Consider the following 17,908-nt stretch of genomic DNA (forward strand, 5'->3'; position numbering starts at 1 on the left):
GTACCACCACCATGTTATCACACCAGCATGCCGCACTGTCACCACACCACCGTGTCACCACACCACTGTGTCACCTCCCCAAGCCACCTTGCTGCCACAGCAGCACACCGTCTTGCCTCCACCCCACCTCGAGTTCTCAGTGTGGCTGAGGTAGGGAAGGACAAGTGACTGGCCATGATCTGGGCAACCACCCGTGTGCAGACACAAGGGATTCAGTGAAGGCTGTGAATGATGGACACTCCTCTGGATAAAGATTTGAGAAGGCAGGGGAGTGGATTACTTACAAAGAAACAAAAATTAACTTACATCAGATCTTTCTTCTGAAACGCTTAAGGCCAGGAGATGAACCTCCAGTTTATGCACCTCCAACACAACCTCCACCTCCACCTCCACCTCCACCACCTCCACCTCCACCTCTACCACCTCCACCTCCACCTCCACCATCACTACGCCCCCATTATCCATAGTACCACCACCTCCAATATCAACAACATTATCACCACCACCATCACCGTGATTACAATCACTACTGTTATCAGCAGTCCCACAAATACCACCACCACACTATCTGCACCATCACTACCACCACCATTACCACCCTCATCATGGCCACTACCACCCCCATAATCATCACCACCTCCAAGACTACCATCATCAACTACAACATTATTACCACCACCACTACCATCTACTTCACCACCATAATCAATGCCACCATCACTACTTTAAGATTTATTTATTTATTCGAGAGGCAGAGCTACAGACAGAGAGAGGGAGAGGCAGAGAGAGAGGTCTTCCATTTGCTGGTTCACTCCCCAAATGGCTGCAATGGCCACAGTTGAGCTGATTTGAAGCCAGGAGCCAGGAGCTTCTTTTAGGTCTCCCACACGGGTGCAGGGCCCAAGCACTTGGGCCATCTTCTACTGCTTTCCCAGGCCATAGCAAAGAACTGGATTGGAAGTGGAGCAGCCGGGACTTTAACCAGCGCCCACATGGGATGCCAGCACTGTAGGCGGCGGCTTTACCTGTTACGCCACAGTGCTGGCCCCCACCCCTTGCTTTTTAAAAACCGCATGTCCTTCCCTGATGGTAGTGAGATGTCACACGTGCTTTATGGAGGAAGGAAAACTGCAAACACGAGTCCTAGGAACTCCGGATGCTGCTTCATCCCTCCTGATTTTCGCGAGCAGTGCCGGTGATGGTTAAGACAGCGCACGTGACAGCTCCTGGTATCAGTTTGGAATGCAGCCGCGGAGGAGACGTCTGGGATAAAGAAGTCAAGCGAGAGTAATGTCAGAGCATGCAGAGGGGCAGGGCTGGCCAGCAGGAGGCCCGGTGGAGTGCGAGCAGCTGATGCATATGAGTTATGCAAATGAGCACCACCGGTGTGTGCATTTGCCCTGGAGACTTGCACGGTTACATTGCTCATGCCAAGGGGCTCCGTCTGCTTGTATTCTCTGCTTCCCTTCTGGTTGTAAAAGTTGCTGCAGTTGCACACTGCGAAAGAGCAGGTCTCCCGGTCACCATCTGCTGAGGCCTGAAGCAGAATTGTGCTAAACGTTTATTACAGCATCTTCAGTGTTGAGGCCAAAGCTGACAAGCTCTAGAATGTTCTGTGTGTAGTAGGCCTCCTTCTCCACATTCAGCTCTTCAAGCTTTCTGTAAACAGCACTGGAGCACCTCCCCCACTCGGCACTGGAGGACCTCCCCTGATCGGCACTGGAGCACCTCCCCCACTCGGCACTGGAGCACCTCACCACTCGGCACTGGAGCACCTTACCCGCTCCACACTGGAGCACCTCGCCCTCAGCACTGGAGCACCTCACCCTCGGCACTGGAGCACCTTCCCCGCCCGGCACTGGAGCACCTCGCCACTCAGCACTGGATCACCTCGCCCTCAGCACTGGACCACCTCCCCCGCTCAGCACTGGAGCACCTCCCCCGCCCGGTACTGGAGCACCTTGCCCTCCGCACTGGAGCACCTCGCCGCTCGGTGATCTGCACACGGCAAGGACAAAGGAAACTGAGCAGTCACCGCCGAGACGAAACCCTGCACTGGAAAGCGGTGTTTGCTCTGCAGAAACCTACAGGCTGCGAAACGGCCACCTTGCTGGGCTTCCCTGCTCTCTGGAGACACTGCGGGTCTGCATGCTCAGCCCAGGTGGGGATGCGGTGCGTGGAGATGCGGCAAGTGCTCCCCTGCCTGTGTGGCTGTGTCCAGGCCACGGACCGGCCCTGACCAGCAACGTGGAGAAGCAGCTCAGGCACTGTGGGCCCCTGGGGCGGGAGGCATTGCTCGCTGTGCGGACAAACATTTTCCCGAAGGTGACCTTGCTCCCCTCCTCAGTCTAAGCCCTGGGTCTCAGTGGTGCCGCCGGGGTGGTGGAGTCGGGGGCTCACGCCAACCCGCTCTGTCCCGATATTTTGAGTGGAGGGATTCTTGGTTTTGCGGAGGTCAGCTGAGGGCTGGATGAGGCAGTTCGAGCTCCACGCCTGTAGCGGGGTGGGGGGGGTCGCAGGAGGCTTTCAACAGCTTCCTGGGAGGGAGAACTAAAAGCCCGAGTTTATTTTGGTGCGCAGACAACACTGCAATCCAGGCACGGTTTCCTAGAATATGCATTTTTCACATATTATAAAAAATTGCTTTCATTCCAATTTTTTGCATCCAAGTGAAGTCGTTTTAATTCCATTTCCAGTAACGGTTGGAGGTGCCCTTATATATGGGGAGTTAGACGGGGGTCTGGGAGACAAGGCTGGGCTGAGAGTGGAAACTGCTGGAAGCCCACCCTCTTGGTCCTACTCGGGAGAAGCCTCAGCTTTGTACATGGGGGCCAGCCAGCCAGCAGTCACTGGAGCAAGTGCCGAGCCTATGCCGACGGCAGCGGTCTGGGGTCCCTGGGCTCCAGGCCTGCAGACCTTGATGGGGTCCTTCTGGCCATGCGGATTCGTGTCCAACAGACAGGTGCGTGTGCACCGGGAGACTCAGGCAGAGGACAGGCCCTGCTTCAGTGCAAACACAGGGTGAGGAGCAAAGGGGGTACAGGGGCAGCCGGAGAGCCTGGGGCTGGGGAGCCCCATAGCAGGGCCATGACCTTGGTAACGGCAGCAGCAGAGGGCTGTGCTGGCTTTCTGCCCCACTCACCCAGGCTGCGGCATGGCTGAGTCACGATGAACGAGTGAGCCCTTGGAATTCTTTGATCCACCAGGGCAAGGAGATGGGACCCAACCAAAGACAGGAAAGCATGCTTGTAGGCTACGGATCAGGCGTGAGCCGGCTGATAAGTGAAGAATGAGAATACAGAGGGAACAATCCGATATGGCAGAGGCTGCGTCTTCACCAATGCGGCCAAGCCTGCGCACTCCCTGTACTCGCCCAACGCCAGGTTCTTGGGATGCACCTGAAGCATCCAGGCAACAGAAGGGCGACGCTGGGGGCAGCCGTGTCTACTGAGTGGGATTCCCCACCTGTGCAGAGCACAAGTCACCTTCAGGGCGTTATGGATGACAAAGGGCGTTGGGTATGCGAAAAAGCAGGTGCACCAGACACTGAATTTTCTTTTTTATAATGTTTTTGATTTATTTATCTATTTGAAAGTCAGAGTTACACGTGCACACACATACACAGAGAGAGACAGACAGACAGACAGGTCTTCCATCCACTGATTCACTCCCCAGTTGGCTGCAGTGACTGGAGCTATGCCAATCTGAAGCCAGGAGCCAGGAGCTTCTCCAGGTCTCCCAGGTGGGTGCAGGGGCCCAAGGACTTGGGCCATCTTCCACTGCTTTTCCAGGCCATAGCAGAGAGCTGGGTCAGAAGTGGAGCAGCCAGGACTCGAACTGGTGCCCACATGGGATGCGGGCACTGCAGGCAGTGGCTTTACCCACTACGCCACAGTGCCAGCCCCAGAGATTGATCTTCCATCCATTGGTTCACTCCCTAAATGGCCTCAATAGCCAGGGCTGGGCCAGGCGGAAGCCAGGAGCCAGGAGCTTCTTCCAACTCTCTCACGTGGGTGCAGGGGCCCAAGCACTTGGGCCACCCTCCGCTGTTTTCCCAGATGCCTTAGCAAGGAGCCAGATCAAAGTGGAGCAGCCTGGACTTGAGCAGGCACCCATATGGGGGCTGGTGCTGCAGGCAGCAGCTTTACCTGATACGCCACAGCACCACAGCCCAGGACACACACACCCTCCTCATTTGTCACCTTCCAGCTAAAATCAATTGGTCACCCCAAACTTCACATTTGCAATGTTTTCATGGTCATTAGTGAAAATGCTCAGATCAGCAAAAAATTGGAGCCCCGTGTGTGCACGTTCCCAGCTGGGCTGGGACAAGGTGACGCTGCCGTCTCGTTCCCTGCCTCTGGGGACTCTGCTGGACACTTGGAGCCCTGGGGTGATGCTTCAGTGCCGCCCCCAAGCCCTTGGCATCGTTCGTAAGCACAAGAAGGCTCCGTGGTGCCTTAGAGGAGAAATCGCTGTGTTAGATCAGCGCATCCGGCACGGCTGGCAGGGCTGCCAGCCACGCGTTCACTGTTAATGAATCACCAGTGTACGTTCAATACGGGGTTTTTAAACGGAAACATGCGTAAACAAGGTCATGTATTGATCGGCGGAGGAGGATGCCGTGACCAGAGGCTGTAATGGACCAACCTGTGTCTCCGTCCCTGCGGCCGTCCCGTGTCCACTAATTCAGTCCTCGTGGTGACTTCATCAGACAAAGGACTGCGAACAAGAATCAACCGTGCGGTTCATTCTCCGCCGTGTTCTGGGTGCGGGGTCTGGGCACAGTGTGGCTGGGTCCTCTGCCCCCAGGGTCCCCCGGGGCTGCAGCCAGGTGCTCCCAACTCATTCTCTCCTGCCTCCTGTGGCTGTTGGCAGAGCTCGGTCGCTTGTGACTCAAGGATTTTCAGGTCCCCGAGGTCCTGTTGGCTGGGGCTGCTCTCGGCACGTGTCGCCCCCACAGCAACAGCTCAGCTTCTTCAAGACCACCAGAGACTCACGGCAGTGTGCTCCGAGGGACGTCACGTGACACAGTCCTAGAGCGACTTCCCGTCACCTCTGATTGCCTTGGCTGTCGTCTATTGTCTAGAAGCCAGTCTCAGGTCTCACCCACACTAAGGGGCTCATGGAGGGGCTGACATGACAATAAGCCACTGTTGGGACCTACTCAAAGGTCTTCCGCAAGATTCCTTGCAAGCACAAGGAAGATGAGATGTCACTGATTTTTCAGGAAAGATCTAATAATTCAGAAATTAACGACAGGGAAGGCATGCTGGGCTGTAGGTCTTCAAGCCTGGTTGCAGGTTCTGTCCCTACGGGGAGCAAAGCACCAGGCCTCGGCTTTGTCACCTAAATGCGCACTGAGTCCCGGAGGAGCTTCCTACATGATTCACCCTACTGCAGCTCACAGGACCCAGTGTGGTCCACAAATCAGTCACACCGAGGTCTTCCATCCACTGGTTCACTCCTCAATTGGCTGCAACAGCCGGAGCTGCACGGATCTGAAACCAGGAACCTGTAGCTCCCTTGGGGTCTCCCACGTGGGTGCAGGGGCCCAAGGACTTGGGCCATCTTCTTCTGCTTTCCCAGGTGCATCAGCAGGGAGCTGGTTCGGAAGTGGAGCAGGTGGGACTTGAACTTGCAGGTGGCTGCTTTACCTGCTATACCACAGCACCAGCCCCAGGTTAAGAATTCTTCAGAGGACAATCTCAGTGGAATGGAAGTGGAAGGATCCAGAACTTTAGAAACATTACAACCTGGTCCCCTGTAGCCACTTCTAAAATGTCCCGGGAGTCTCTGTTGGTCCACTTCACTGCCTGACAGGCCCAAGGCCAAGGTGCTTAGACAGCTCTGTCCCAACTGGACTGTGGTTCAGTTAGGACTGGGTGAACAGTGGGCACAGGGTTTTCCCAGAAGGCACCGGTACACAGGGTCACGTGTCATTACAGACAGCGTCAAGGACGCCCCAGTTATTTCCTAGTGTCTCTGATGAGCCACCCAGTGCTACGAGGCGGCCATAGCTGCAGAAGCGTCCTCCTCCTTCCCCGGGCTCTGGGGCACAGCACCTGGGGGATGCCCCAGAGGGCCCTAGCACGTGTGGCCTAACCATCCCCAGTAGGGAGCAGCGCATGTCCACGGGGTCCTTTCTCTAGGGGCCGCTCCCAGACTGCAGCCCTGTGGTTGAAGAACTGCTTATCCGCCTTTTCTTTGGAGTCCGAAAGCCGTCAGCCTGGAGCTCCCGCGGTTCCCGGGTGCTCACACGGGCTGCACACCACCGACAGATGAGGCTCGGTGCTTGAGCCCGGGCCCTTCCTCCCTCAGAGTGTCTGTCGCTGACATTTGCTTCTACAAAGCCGTCCTTCTCAACAAGGGCTCCCTATTGTGTAGGTGGCACCTGATCAACCTCTTTGCCCCTGTGAGGCTCTGCCTCTCCGGAAACACAACCCCAACTCGCCAGGTGCAGAGAGAGGCGGCCTGGACCCCGGACTCTGCGCCAACACTCCGGGTTCTAACAGGGCCTCAGCCAGGACTCAGACGGTCCTTTCTCTGCCACTCCAAGTCATTTCCACGTGAAACAGAGGCTGGGCGAGGCACGCCCAGGCTCCTCTCACAGCTCTGGAATCAAATGCAGGTGCAAGACATGGAAGGACCCACCCTGCAGGGCTCCTGCACCCCCGGCCAGCGAAGTGCTTGCTCAGCGCTGAGAATCCGGGGCCTCAGCGCAGGAGCAGACAAGGGTGGAACATTGGAGGTTGGGGGCTGGCGTTCCCTCTGGGAGCAAGCCCCTAGGTGAGGCAGCCTGGGGCATCTTGCTGGCACTTGTTTGGAGCGGTGAGCTTCTGCCTGTGAGAGTGCACGGTGCCTTCTGGGCAGTGGGCACCCCAGCTCCTTCCGCTGGCTGCACAGTCTGCGTCTGTCCCGCGGGAGCCAGGTGTGCGGTACCTGGCTCAGGTTGGAAACACAGCACACAGCTCAGGAAAACACGGCCCCTGCCTTCAGTGACCCTTGGGCCTCCCCGCCCCCAGCTTCCACCCGGAGTTCCACCTCACAGGTGAGCAGACACAAGTTAGAAAGTGCTGGCCACTGGAGCCATGGCGACAGTGAGAGATGGAACCTTCCAAGTCACCCAGATGCCTGCCTGCTTGGCTCGCGTCGCCTCTTTGTCCCCGAAGGAGACGGAGCTGTAGTGCATTCCTCTTAGATCTGGGCATTGGCAGGCGGGCTTCCTGTTCATTTTTCTTTTTCCACCCGCAAGGACGCCTGTCAAGACTTTATCAGGAATGTAATAGCTGTCACTTCCGCGTGCTTTGCGCACCGATGGAGGCGCACGACCATCCTACCGTGAGAGACTGAAGGAAGCCGATCTCTGCCTCGTTGTCCAGGAGCTATTCCAGCTCCAGGCAGGCGCGTGTCCTGTCCTGAACCGCCTGGAGTCATGGAAGTCACCCTGGTTGCAGGTGCTCTTGATTGCAGAGGGAAGATGGACAGGAAAATGGCTCCCTCCGGCCTGGCCCTGGGATGGACAGGTGGCCAGTGCTGGCAGGGGCTGGGAGGGGACCCCAGCCCTCCTCTCCTGAGTGGTGTGCTGTCTGGCACCTCAGCCCCAGGCTTTCCCTGGCATTCTCCAGCGTGTGGGGCACACGGAGATCTGGGCGCGGGCCGTGCTGTACTGAATTACTGGGTGTCACTCTGGGGCTGTTTGGTCTCCCGGGGGACCCCTGGGGGTGGTTCCCGGTCACCCTCCCTGCTACGTGGGTGGTGGATCCTGCCCTGAGCGCTGTGCCACGTTTGATGTGCTTCCCAGCGATGCTGTTGGTTTTGATTCATTTTGTTGTGCCTGGCTTTTTGTCTTCATGAGTAACGCGGAGCCTGGTGATGAATGAACAGAAACAATGTAGCAATTTGCATGATGAGCTCAGCAGCCCAGAAAGCACTTGGAGCTTTGCAGACAGGATCTCTGGCTTTGGCGTGGAGCCTGTTTTGACCTCGGCGCGGTGAGCTCCGCTATTGCGCATGACTGTCGATGACAGCGTCTGAGCGTTTTCAGAACACGCTTCCCATCCTGGCCTCAGAACAGGACCTCCCGACCCCTGCTTAGAGAGCAGGTGGGGCGAGTGGGTCCGGCGTTGTCTCTGCTCTGGCTACCGATGGCTATGGATGTTGTGCCCTGGAGTAGGGGAGCTGGGTTGCTGCGTGTGGAGCTGGAGATGAGACTGTGAGGCGATACTGGGCCAGTGGACCCAGAAAGACCCGGATTCCGATTTCACCCTGTCATCCCTTCCTGTAGGGTCTCCAAGAGACGGACAGTCTCAGGGGACAGAGTGGTGCTGGCTGGAGGCTCCCATCCTAGCCACAAAGCCCCAGTGTAGTCCCCAAGCTGAGAAGGCTTGGGCCCCTTCCGCCAACCTCGGCCCTGATGCATGAGTGGGAAATTGTTTACTCCTGAGGCTGACACACGGTCGGTCCTGGCTGTCCATCACAGGCCACCCAAGGGCCAGGGGACTCGCCCATGAACTTCTAACCTCAGCCACAAAAGGAGGAGAGGACAGAGGGAGCTTAGGAAAGCCGAGGAGGGAGAGGAGCTGGGCACGCAGCCAGGGTGCAGAGAGGGAGACCTGAGCAGAATACGTGCCCCACCCTCGGCCTCCACCTCTGGGACCGAGCTCAGTGTCACGAGCCAGGACCACCACTCCCCTCCCCTACGCCTCCTTGTGTCAGCCGTGTGGAGGGGAGGCCAAGGGAGAGGGTGAGAGAAGAGCCCGGGCCAGCAGTCCTTCCTCCTAGGTGCCTCTCTCTGTGAGCAGGACTTAATGTAGGCCAGCGCCGCGGCTCACTAGGCTAATCCTCCGCCTTGCGGCACCGGCACAGCGGGTTCTAGGCCCGGTCGGGGCACCAGATTCTGTCCCGGTTGCCCCTCTTCCAGGCCAGCTCTCTGCTGTGGCCAGGGAGTGCAGTGGAGGATGGCCCAACTGCTTGGGCCCTGCACCCGCATGGGAGGCCAGGATAAGTACCTGGCTCCTGCCATCGGATCAGCGCAGTGCGCCAGCCGCAGCGGTCATTGGAGGGTGAACCAACAGCAAAGGAAGACCTTTCTCTCTGTCCCTCTGTCTCACTGTCCACTCTGCCTGTCAAAAAAAAAAAAGGACTTAATGTCCAGGCCTGGGCTCAAGAGTCACGGTCATCTCCCACCACATCCGGGCACAGAGATGTGTGCTGCCGCAGGGCTGAGCTGGGCGGCCTCCCCCGTCCTTACCGACACACAAGACGGCCACCAAGGGTTGGCCAATGCCTTTTCATGCATCCAGCTGAAGGCTTTCTAGAACCTTCTGTGTCTGCTCAACACCTCTCTCACGGCAGGGAAGACCTCTGTGTCCCAGGACCCTCACAGACCCTCCGGCGGGGGGAGCGGGGTCACAGGGTGAGCCCAGCACGCGACTGTGTGGCTGTCCTGTGCAACGTAACATTCTCCGCATCCCCCATGCACGGGCGTCAGCCAGGGAGCAGCCTCCTCTTCCTCACCTAGTGCCTGGGGCTCAGGTCTTCGGGGGCTGCACTCTTCCCACACCGCGACTCTCCTGCATTTGTTCTTGGCATCATGGAGCGGATCCAGGATATGCACGAAAATCACTGCCTTGGCTCGGCGCCCGCCCGGTTCAGCCCCAAGTCACAACGCTTCCGCTGCGTGATTTAGGAGGCTGCGTCCAAGCGGGATACATCCTGAGACCAGCAGGACGCTGTCTCCCGGGGACCTTGTTCCAGCCCTGGGACAACCATGGGGCTCTCTCCTGGGACGTCTTAGCCTTGGCTTTAGCAGGAAGTTCGCAGGCTTCTTCTGAGAAGGTCCACATTGTAACCACTTCAGGCTCCGCACAACCAGGCAGCTTGGCCACTGTAGGAAGGCAGTTGGACGTGCTGTATTCCAATAAAACTTTATTAACAAAAGCACCCAGTCGGCCAGCTTTGGTCCGGGAGCCATATTGGCCTGTCCCCACTTTGCCACATAAAGGGTGACCCCAGGGCTGGGGCCTCCCCTGGGTGGTCTTCTCAGGGGTCACTCTCCTTATCCTGGCCTCAGCCATTCAGCCCCCGGGTGGGCCTGACTCCAGCCTGGCTCAATGAGGCCCCCGTGTGGTTTTGGCAATGAGTCTGCTGCCCTTGGGTGGCAGAACCACAGGTGCAAGTCCCAGGCCCTGTGGGGAAGCTCCTCTGTGCTGAGAACCGAAGGAGGTGATACTCGGGGCCCAGAGGCGGTTCCAGCAGGGCCCCGGGCCGGGATTCCCCCGGCTGCCCTGACCCTGCAGACTTTGCTCCCTTACAGGGGACAGGGCAGGTTCCTCCCCTTAACCTTCCCCTCCTGTGCCAACCACCAGGACCTGAATTTGTTAGCTGTAGCCCAGAGGATCCTCACGGGTTCACCCGGTCGCATCCTGTGAGAGTCATGGATTCCCAATAAATAGGGCACTCCCACCCCTCCTCCTCCTCTCTCTCCCCTTCCCAGTCCCATTCTCCACTAAGACTCGTTTTCAGTTAACTTTGTACACAGAAGACCAACTCTATAGCAAGTAAAGATTTCAACAATTTGCGCACACACACACAAAACTTGGAGAACTAGTATTACAGTTAACTCTCATAATACAACCCATTGAGGACAGAGGCCCTGCATGGGGAGTTGGTGCACAGTGACTCCTGTGGTTAATTTAACAATTAACATTCCCGTGTATGACGTCAGTGACCACCCGAGGCTCTGACAGGAGCTGCCTAGGTTATGGAAGCCTTTCGTGTTCACAGACTCTGTCAGCATTTGGACAAGGCCACAAGCAAAGTGGAAGTTCTCACCTCCCTCCAGAGAAAGGGACCTGCTTCTCGGGTCAGCCTGTGCTTTTCATCTCGGGGGTCGGAGCCTCCGCCCAAAGGGGGTCTCAGAAGGAAGCCTGGTGTGCAGTGGAGCTCACGGCCGAGAGAGGCCGAGGCTGAGCTTGTGGACGTGCGAGGGGCTGTGCCTGCCGGGGGGCCCCACCCACAGCCTGTCTACGAGCAGCTTGGCAGGGCTCCCGGCGATGTCTCTGATGCCCATAAAAATACACAACATTAATAAAAAAATTTAGGAAAACAAGCACAGGTTACGTAAGACGCACTAAAAACAAAACCTGCTGAGCATTTAACAAGAGTGATTGCACCACTGTAGCTGAAGGCAACAGGGAGGGCTCTCAGCTGGAGCCGCTCCTAATTGAAGCGAGCCTCTAAGTTAGGACGGGGTCATCCAGGCCCCAGCACACGCGTGCTCACACATGTGCGCACACACACGCACACTCACACTCCTGCTCCACTCCCTACTCCTCAAAGCTGCCATCCCCCCGCACCCCTGCAAAACGAGTCCCCACCCATCTGCTCAAGGTCGGGTTTGAATCCGGCTCAGCCACCCTGGAGCTGCAGGACCTCAGCCAGGGCCTGGCTGTTTCTCAGCCTCCGTGTCTTGTTGCTGATCCTGCCGTTGGCTTAGATCCGGGCACTAGCCTTGCCGCTGTGGACGCAGCCGGAGACAATCAGCTCCCTGCAGACACCAAACAGGTGCGGAGGAGGAGACGCGGCTGGCGGGGCGTGGAACGGAGCCCACCTGGGAGCTGCCCTGAGGGCGTCCATGACCTCACCAGGGTGTGACGAAGGCTTTCCCAGAGACCCCAGTGCTCACTCTGCTCCCCTAGGCCCTGGGTGGATGACCTCCTCGGACCCTGTACCTCACCTCTTAATTCCTCTGAGCAGATGAGGAAATCCAGGCTTCCCCACAGCAAACACCTTGGTGAGGTCATAGCGCTCGTAGGCGGCTGAGCCGGGATTCAAACTCAGATCCGTTGGCCCCGGGGCGTGAAGCACACATGTGCTGAGGCCCAGTCCTGTACTCACATGAAACAGGGCACGTTTCCACTCAGTTTTCTGCCTTGAGGGTCACGGATTCAGTGGGTGGTCTTACTGGCCGAGTCTGCTCCACAACAGGTTCCTGTTTAATAGTAACTGGAACACTGCTGCTCCAGGAGGAGGGGCGTGCCTCCCTGTGGCTCCACCTCCTGGGCCCGTACCCTACGGGATGCCGGCACTGCATGCAGTGGCTTTACTGGCTACGCCACAGCGCGGCCCCTTTATTGGTTCTTAAACGCCAGGTCTGCATTCAGATGGAAGAGTTTCTGAATCAGCCATTTCAGGCCCCCACTCAAATCTGATCCACTTGCTTCCAGTGGGTGGGGTCCTGGTAACATTTTAAATCTTTGAGAAGCTCCACAGGATATTTTGTTGCTTACTTTTAGCTCTGAGTCATTGAATGGCTGGAAATGTCTTTTCAAAGGTGAGGAGATTGGAGACCCAAGAAACAAAATGGCTTCGCTGGAGTTGAGAACGGGTACCAGGGGGCGAATCCCCGCCCAGGACCTTGGGAAGGGAGGGACCGAGTGGAAAAGCACCTGCCTCCGGGGTCCCTGGCTTTAGAACTCGGTTGCGCTGGTTACAGCCGTGCGATCTTGAGCAAGGAGTGCAGATGGTTGGCACCGTGTTCCTCGTTTGCAGCAACTGAGGTGTGGGGAAGACGAAACAGCACAGTCAGCTTTGAATGCTCAGGGGCGTGGGGACCCATAACCCTCTGGCTGCTTGCCAACCCCTCCTCCTATCTGTTAGGGCCCAGCGCTCTTCTCTGCCAATGTCTCTGCCTATAGCGGTTTTTCATTTCTGTGTAATAAACGTTGGAGACTCTATTGAGACGAAATCGCATGGTTGTGAATACTCTAACAGACGTCTGGAGTTTCCTATTGCTGGGGACCCTGACGGACGCCTCTCCGTTCAGGAGCCAATTTCTCATCCTATCTCATTTTAGTTTCCTTCATTACTTAGAAAAATTTCCTCTCAAATTGCCCAAGCGAGGCCCAGATCCATTTATTTTTCCATTTGCAGCCTGCAGAGCGCATTGGCTTCCATTTTCTCCACTTTTCCTACCCCCTCTTCCCCATCTCAGGCTCTGCTGAGGTCTGGTGAGACACTGCACACTTACCAACACACATGTACACAGGTGGAACAGTGCTGCTCCAGGAGGAGGGGCGTGCCTCCCTGTGGCTCCACCTCCTGGGCCCGTACCGTACGGGATGCCAGCACTGCATGCAGTGGCTTTACTGGCTACGCCACAGCGCAGCCCCTTTATTGGTTCTTAAACGCCAGGTCTGCATTCAGGTGGCAGAGTTTCTGAATCTGCTTATCAACATGTGTGTACACACGTGGGAAGATGTGCAAGATTATCAACACGCATGTACACAGGTGGGAAGATGTGCAAGATTATCAACACGCGTGTACACAGGTGGGAGGATGCCCAAGCTTATCAACACGCGTGTACACATGTGGGAAGATGTGCGAGATTATCAACCTACATGTACACAGGTGGGAGGTTGCCCATGTTTACCCACACGCGTGCACACAGGTGGGAAGGTGCTGACGTCATCGACACCCTGGCTCTCTGTGCGCCTCCTCAAGCCTTTCTCCTGTCTGAGGGACTGAAACGCAGCGTTGCACCACAGTCCTGTAGGGTTCGGTCTGTGGTTTCTCATTCGAGGGGCCAGAATGAAACTGCTTTTGATCCTCAGTGAGGCAGAAACTTGGTCACGGCCGAGGCCTCGTTAGCACCCTGAGCTTACCGGCAGCGAGGCTGGCTTGGTGCAGAGGGGTCTGATGGACCTCCCGGCGCCTGCGCCAGTAGGAAAGTGGCCGTCACTGTTGGAAATCCCACGTGGCTCGGGGGACCTGGGCTCAGGATGCTGTGAGGGAGCTCCTGCCCGGTCACCAACTCAGCCTCTCCACCCTCATCCCGCGTGTGTTCCAACAACAACCTCCATCCCACCGTGCGTGGCCCGAAAGGAAGAGGGCTTGGTTCTGGGCGTCGGCTTCCTGACAGCCCATGAGACCTGTGGACGGGTCCCGACACGCCTACGTCTTCGCTCCTGAACGTCAGTGTTAGCATCTGCCACAGCCTGAAGGCTCTCCTCGTCCTTTTGGCCATCACAGGGACAAAGGCTGCCAGGTCGTCATCAAGGCCCCATTTCTGAGCTCCTGGGTGAATGAGGCCGAGGTCTCATCTTTGCACTTTCCTTCTGTTTCCCCAGTGAAACAGGCGTGGCTTTGTCCAGGCCCAGATGACAACTCTTCCTCACCTGTCACCCTGACACCAGCCTTCCAAGGTTAGAGGACTCCCAAAACCAGGAGCGAAGTCTCTGTGTGATAATTAAACAATAGCAAGATGAAACAAACGGCAAGCAGGCACGGAGCGATGGGGAGACTGATGGCAAGAAGAAGAACTCAGGGGAGAAGTAAAGGAGAAAGTGAACCAGGCAGAGGATGAGCCGGTCCTTTTCAGAGACGAGAGCTGGAACCAGGGCACAGAAGCTGCAGGGAAAAGAAGAAACTCGGACGTCAGAGACTCACGCTGCAAGCACGCAAACGCCATCCCAATGAAATGCTGAAACCGGAAGCTTCTGGATCAAAGTGAAGTGAGCTGCAGAAGAGCTTTGCTAACCAAGATGAGAGCGGTAAGGAACCAGTCCCGGGGCCGGCGCCGCGGCTCACCTGGTTAATCCTCCACCTGCGGCGCCAGTATCCCACATGGGTGCCGGTTCTAGTCCCGGCTGCTCCTCTTCCAGTCCAGCTCTCTGCTGTGGCCCGGGAGTGCAGTGGAGGATGGCCCAGGTCCTTGGGCCCTGCACCTGCATGGGAGACCAGGAGAAGCACCTGGCTCCTGGCTTCGGATCGGTGTAGCTCTGGCCATAGCGACCATTTGGGGGTGAACCAATGGAAGGAAGACTTCTCTCTCTCTCTCTCTCTCTCTCTCTCTCTCTCTCTCTCTCTCTTTCTCTCTCTCACTGTCTGTAACTCTACCTGTTAAATAAGGAAAAAAAAAAACAAAAAAGAACCAGTCCCAGCAGGCCCCTTCCCGGGATGGTGGATGCCCCTGTAGACACGTGGTGACCGATACCAAGCTCCGCCAGGAGTGTGGTGCACTCCTTCCTACCTGGGCATCCGCGTGGCCAATCGCCCTGGAACAGCGCGACAGATGGGGGCCTGCTTTTAAATTTTCGTGAGAGTCAAATGGCGGGGAAGAGAGGCAGGCAAACTTTGACAGCACTCCAAATCGCGAACATTAAAACTCGACACTCTGTGGGTAACGTCAGAATCACACACAGATACGTCCAGAGCTGCAGGCTGGAGGAGGGCAGAGCAAGCCTGGCCGTGAGCGGCAGGCGGTCTAGGGGTGCTCGGGGGACTCCATGGAGCAGGACTCGCTGGCTCGTGCATTCTCTGTCCCCGGGGCCCGTCTGAATGCGCTCTCTGTCCCTGGCCCCTGCAAGGCACTGTCACCCTCCAGGGAGGGAGAGCCCATGCAGTCCCTGGCCCTTTCTTCTCTCCATGTCTTTGGCTGGCTCCCTCCCCTCGTCCTGGTCTCTGCGTCTGACCCCTCCCCCACGAGCTCTGCTCTGAGCATTTCACCTGAGCCGGCATCACCTGCAGCACCTGCAGCCTGGCCTCCCAGCTCTGCACGAGTTCCTGGGTGGAGCTCATCAAGTCCGGAATCATCTTTGGCTCCTTTGCTGAATGAGTCCCTGGCTCCTCTGGGCAGAATGGAGTCTTCCCCAGCACAGGCACCGGAGGGGTCACATTCGCTGAGACACCGCCTGGCCCACAGCAGCTGCCTGGTGTTTGCCAAACAAAGGAGTGGCTTTGCTGCTCTCTGAGAACCAGGATCCAAAACAGATGGGACGGTGGTGCTCTGGCCAGCAGGTGAGGGCCACACAGGTGCATGAGCAGGTGGGAGGGGAGGCGGCCCTTCCCAGCCATTTATTCTCCAAGCTTGGCTGCCGTGGGGAGTCAGCAGCTCCCCCTTAGGCAGGGACAGACCAGCGCTGCCCTCTGCCCTGGGCTCAGGGCTGCTGGATGCATTGTGGTGCAAAGGCCGCACTGGCCATGGGACTGTTACCGAGTTAGAAATATTTGCAAGCGGCTCATAGTATAAAGAAGAACTGCAGCCAAACGCACTGAGATCAGGGATGTAAAAAGTGTCCTGGCAAAGCCCAGGATTCCTCACTCTTCAGCACCTCCCCCTCGTTCTCACTCACCGAAACCTAGGATGAAAATGTACCTTTAGCGTGGCTGCCACAGCCACAGGTCACTGCAGGAACTCAATTCCTCAACCAGAAAAAGGTTGGTGGTGATGATGACAAGGAAGATTTTCTCTTTTTGTAACTTATTTATTGCAAAGGCAGAGTTACAGGGCAGGGGAAGAATCATCTACTGGTTCACTCCCCAAATGGCTTCAATGACCAGGGCTGGGTCAAGCCAAGGTCAGGAGCCAGGAGCTTCACCCAGGTCTCCCAAGTGAGTGCTGGACTTGGACCACCCTCTGCTGCTTCCCCAGGCGCATGAGCAGGGAGCTGGATGCTAAGTGGAGCAGCGAGGACTCGAACCGAAGCCCATATGGGATGCTGGAGCTGCAGGCGGAGACTTAACCTGTTCCTCCACAGCGCCGGCCCCAGGGAGGTTTTCTTTTGTCCACATGAACTAAAGCTAACTGTCTTTTTTTGTTTTTAAAGTTTTTATTTATTTATCCAAGAGGTAGAGTTACAGAGAGTGAGAGGGAGATACAGAGAGAAAGATCTTCCATCCAGAGGTTCACTCCCCAAATGGCAACAGTCAGAGCTTCACTGATCTAAAGCCAGAAGGCAGGAGCTTTTTCCGGGTCTCCTGCATGGGTGCAGGGGCCCAAGGACTTGGGCCATCTTCTACTGCTTTCCCAGGCCACAGCAGACAGCCGGATCGGAAGTGGAACAGCCAGAACTAGAACCTGCGCCCATGTGGGATACGGTGCCACAGCTGGAGGATTACCCTACTGCACCACAGAGCGAGCTCCTGAATGTCTCTTTGACTATGTCTCAGTTCCCTAGGAACATCTTAAGCTTGCTCGTTTATTTCTCAAGTTTTGTTACTGACTCAAGTTTTAGCCTGTAACATCTGCGCCCCCACATAATTACAAAGTCCTGATTCATAACTGCAGTGGACGGGGCGCTGCGCTGGGTCTTTCCGAGGTCGGCACCGCAGCTTCTCCCACCAGAGAAGTGTTTGGCCTCACAGCTCTCAGCCAGAGACAGCTCAGAAATCCCAAACGCCCAGGAGCCCCTATTGCCCTTTAATTAACACCACCTGACCTCCAGGGCGCAACGCCCAAGCCCCTCCTTGCCACTCCTGCAAGCTGAGTGCATCCTTTTGTTAGTGCTTGGATCCTTGGGAAGGTCAAATGCGAGCAGTCCACTCACGTCTGCACCTGGCATCCTCTCTCCGTGGCCAGCACACCCGATCGCTTCCCTGCCCCCTGTCCTCTGGCTGGTGGGTTTCAGAGGACAGGGAAGAGAAGTGCAGGGATGTGATGTGTCGGGTGTGACTCCGAGGTTACTGCGGCCGGGAGCCCCCTCTGCGAGGCCATCTGTTCAGGCTGTGCACCTGCGGCATTTTTCTCCTAGACAAGGTGAATTCGCAACTGCAAAGGAAAGCTGTTAGAATATCTTCCAACGGACAGCTGACCTCCTGGGCATCGGTTCCCATAGCTACCCCGGCCCTCCCCACTTTCCACCATTGCAGGGGGCTGGGTAAGCAAAACGGGCAAAGGGCCACCTGTGCTCTTTTGTCTTGTTGTCACAAATGTGGATACTCCAGTGGATGTCTGAAAAATAAAACAAGATGCCTAAGCCTACCAAGCAGAGATACTGTTCACATGTTTTTGAGAGTTTGCTGTTAGGTGCGCACATTTTAAGTATTTTGTCTTCTTGGAGAATTCACCCTTTCTCATTATGTAAGGCTCTCTCTCTCTCTCTCTCTCTCGCTCTCTCTCTCTCTT

The 17,908-nt window shown here is 56.7% G+C and overlaps 2 long non-coding RNA genes across 4 annotated transcripts in view; one reads left to right on the forward strand and one right to left on the reverse strand.

Moving 5' to 3' along the window:
- LOC138849146 (uncharacterized) overlaps positions 1–1,229 on the forward strand; it is a 17,978-nt gene extending 16,749 nt beyond the window's left edge. For both annotated transcript variants that reach the window (XR_016231340.1, XR_011387549.2), the window contains one exon: positions 1,094–1,229. This is a non-coding gene — a long non-coding RNA (uncharacterized LOC138849146). The remainder of the gene's footprint in view (positions 1–1,093) is intronic.
- On the reverse strand, positions 724–15,167 carry LOC149127245 (uncharacterized). Of its 2 annotated transcripts, XR_016231344.1 has the most exons (3): positions 15,035–15,167; positions 10,837–14,729; positions 724–9,889 (listed from the first exon to the last, which is right to left on the reverse strand). It is a non-coding gene; the product is annotated as an uncharacterized LOC149127245 (long non-coding RNA). The 2 variants fall into 2 exon arrangements; XR_016231343.1 differs by having other exon boundaries at positions 724–14,729.
- Between the last annotated feature and the right edge of the window lie 2,741 nt (positions 15,168–17,908).

This window comes from Oryctolagus cuniculus, chromosome 3 (assembly GCF_051225735.1).
Source record: "Oryctolagus cuniculus isolate XC-2025 breed Fujian yellow rabbit chromosome 3, ASM5122573v1, whole genome shotgun sequence".
In the NCBI taxonomy this organism is placed as follows: domain Eukaryota; kingdom Metazoa; phylum Chordata; class Mammalia; order Lagomorpha; family Leporidae; genus Oryctolagus; species Oryctolagus cuniculus.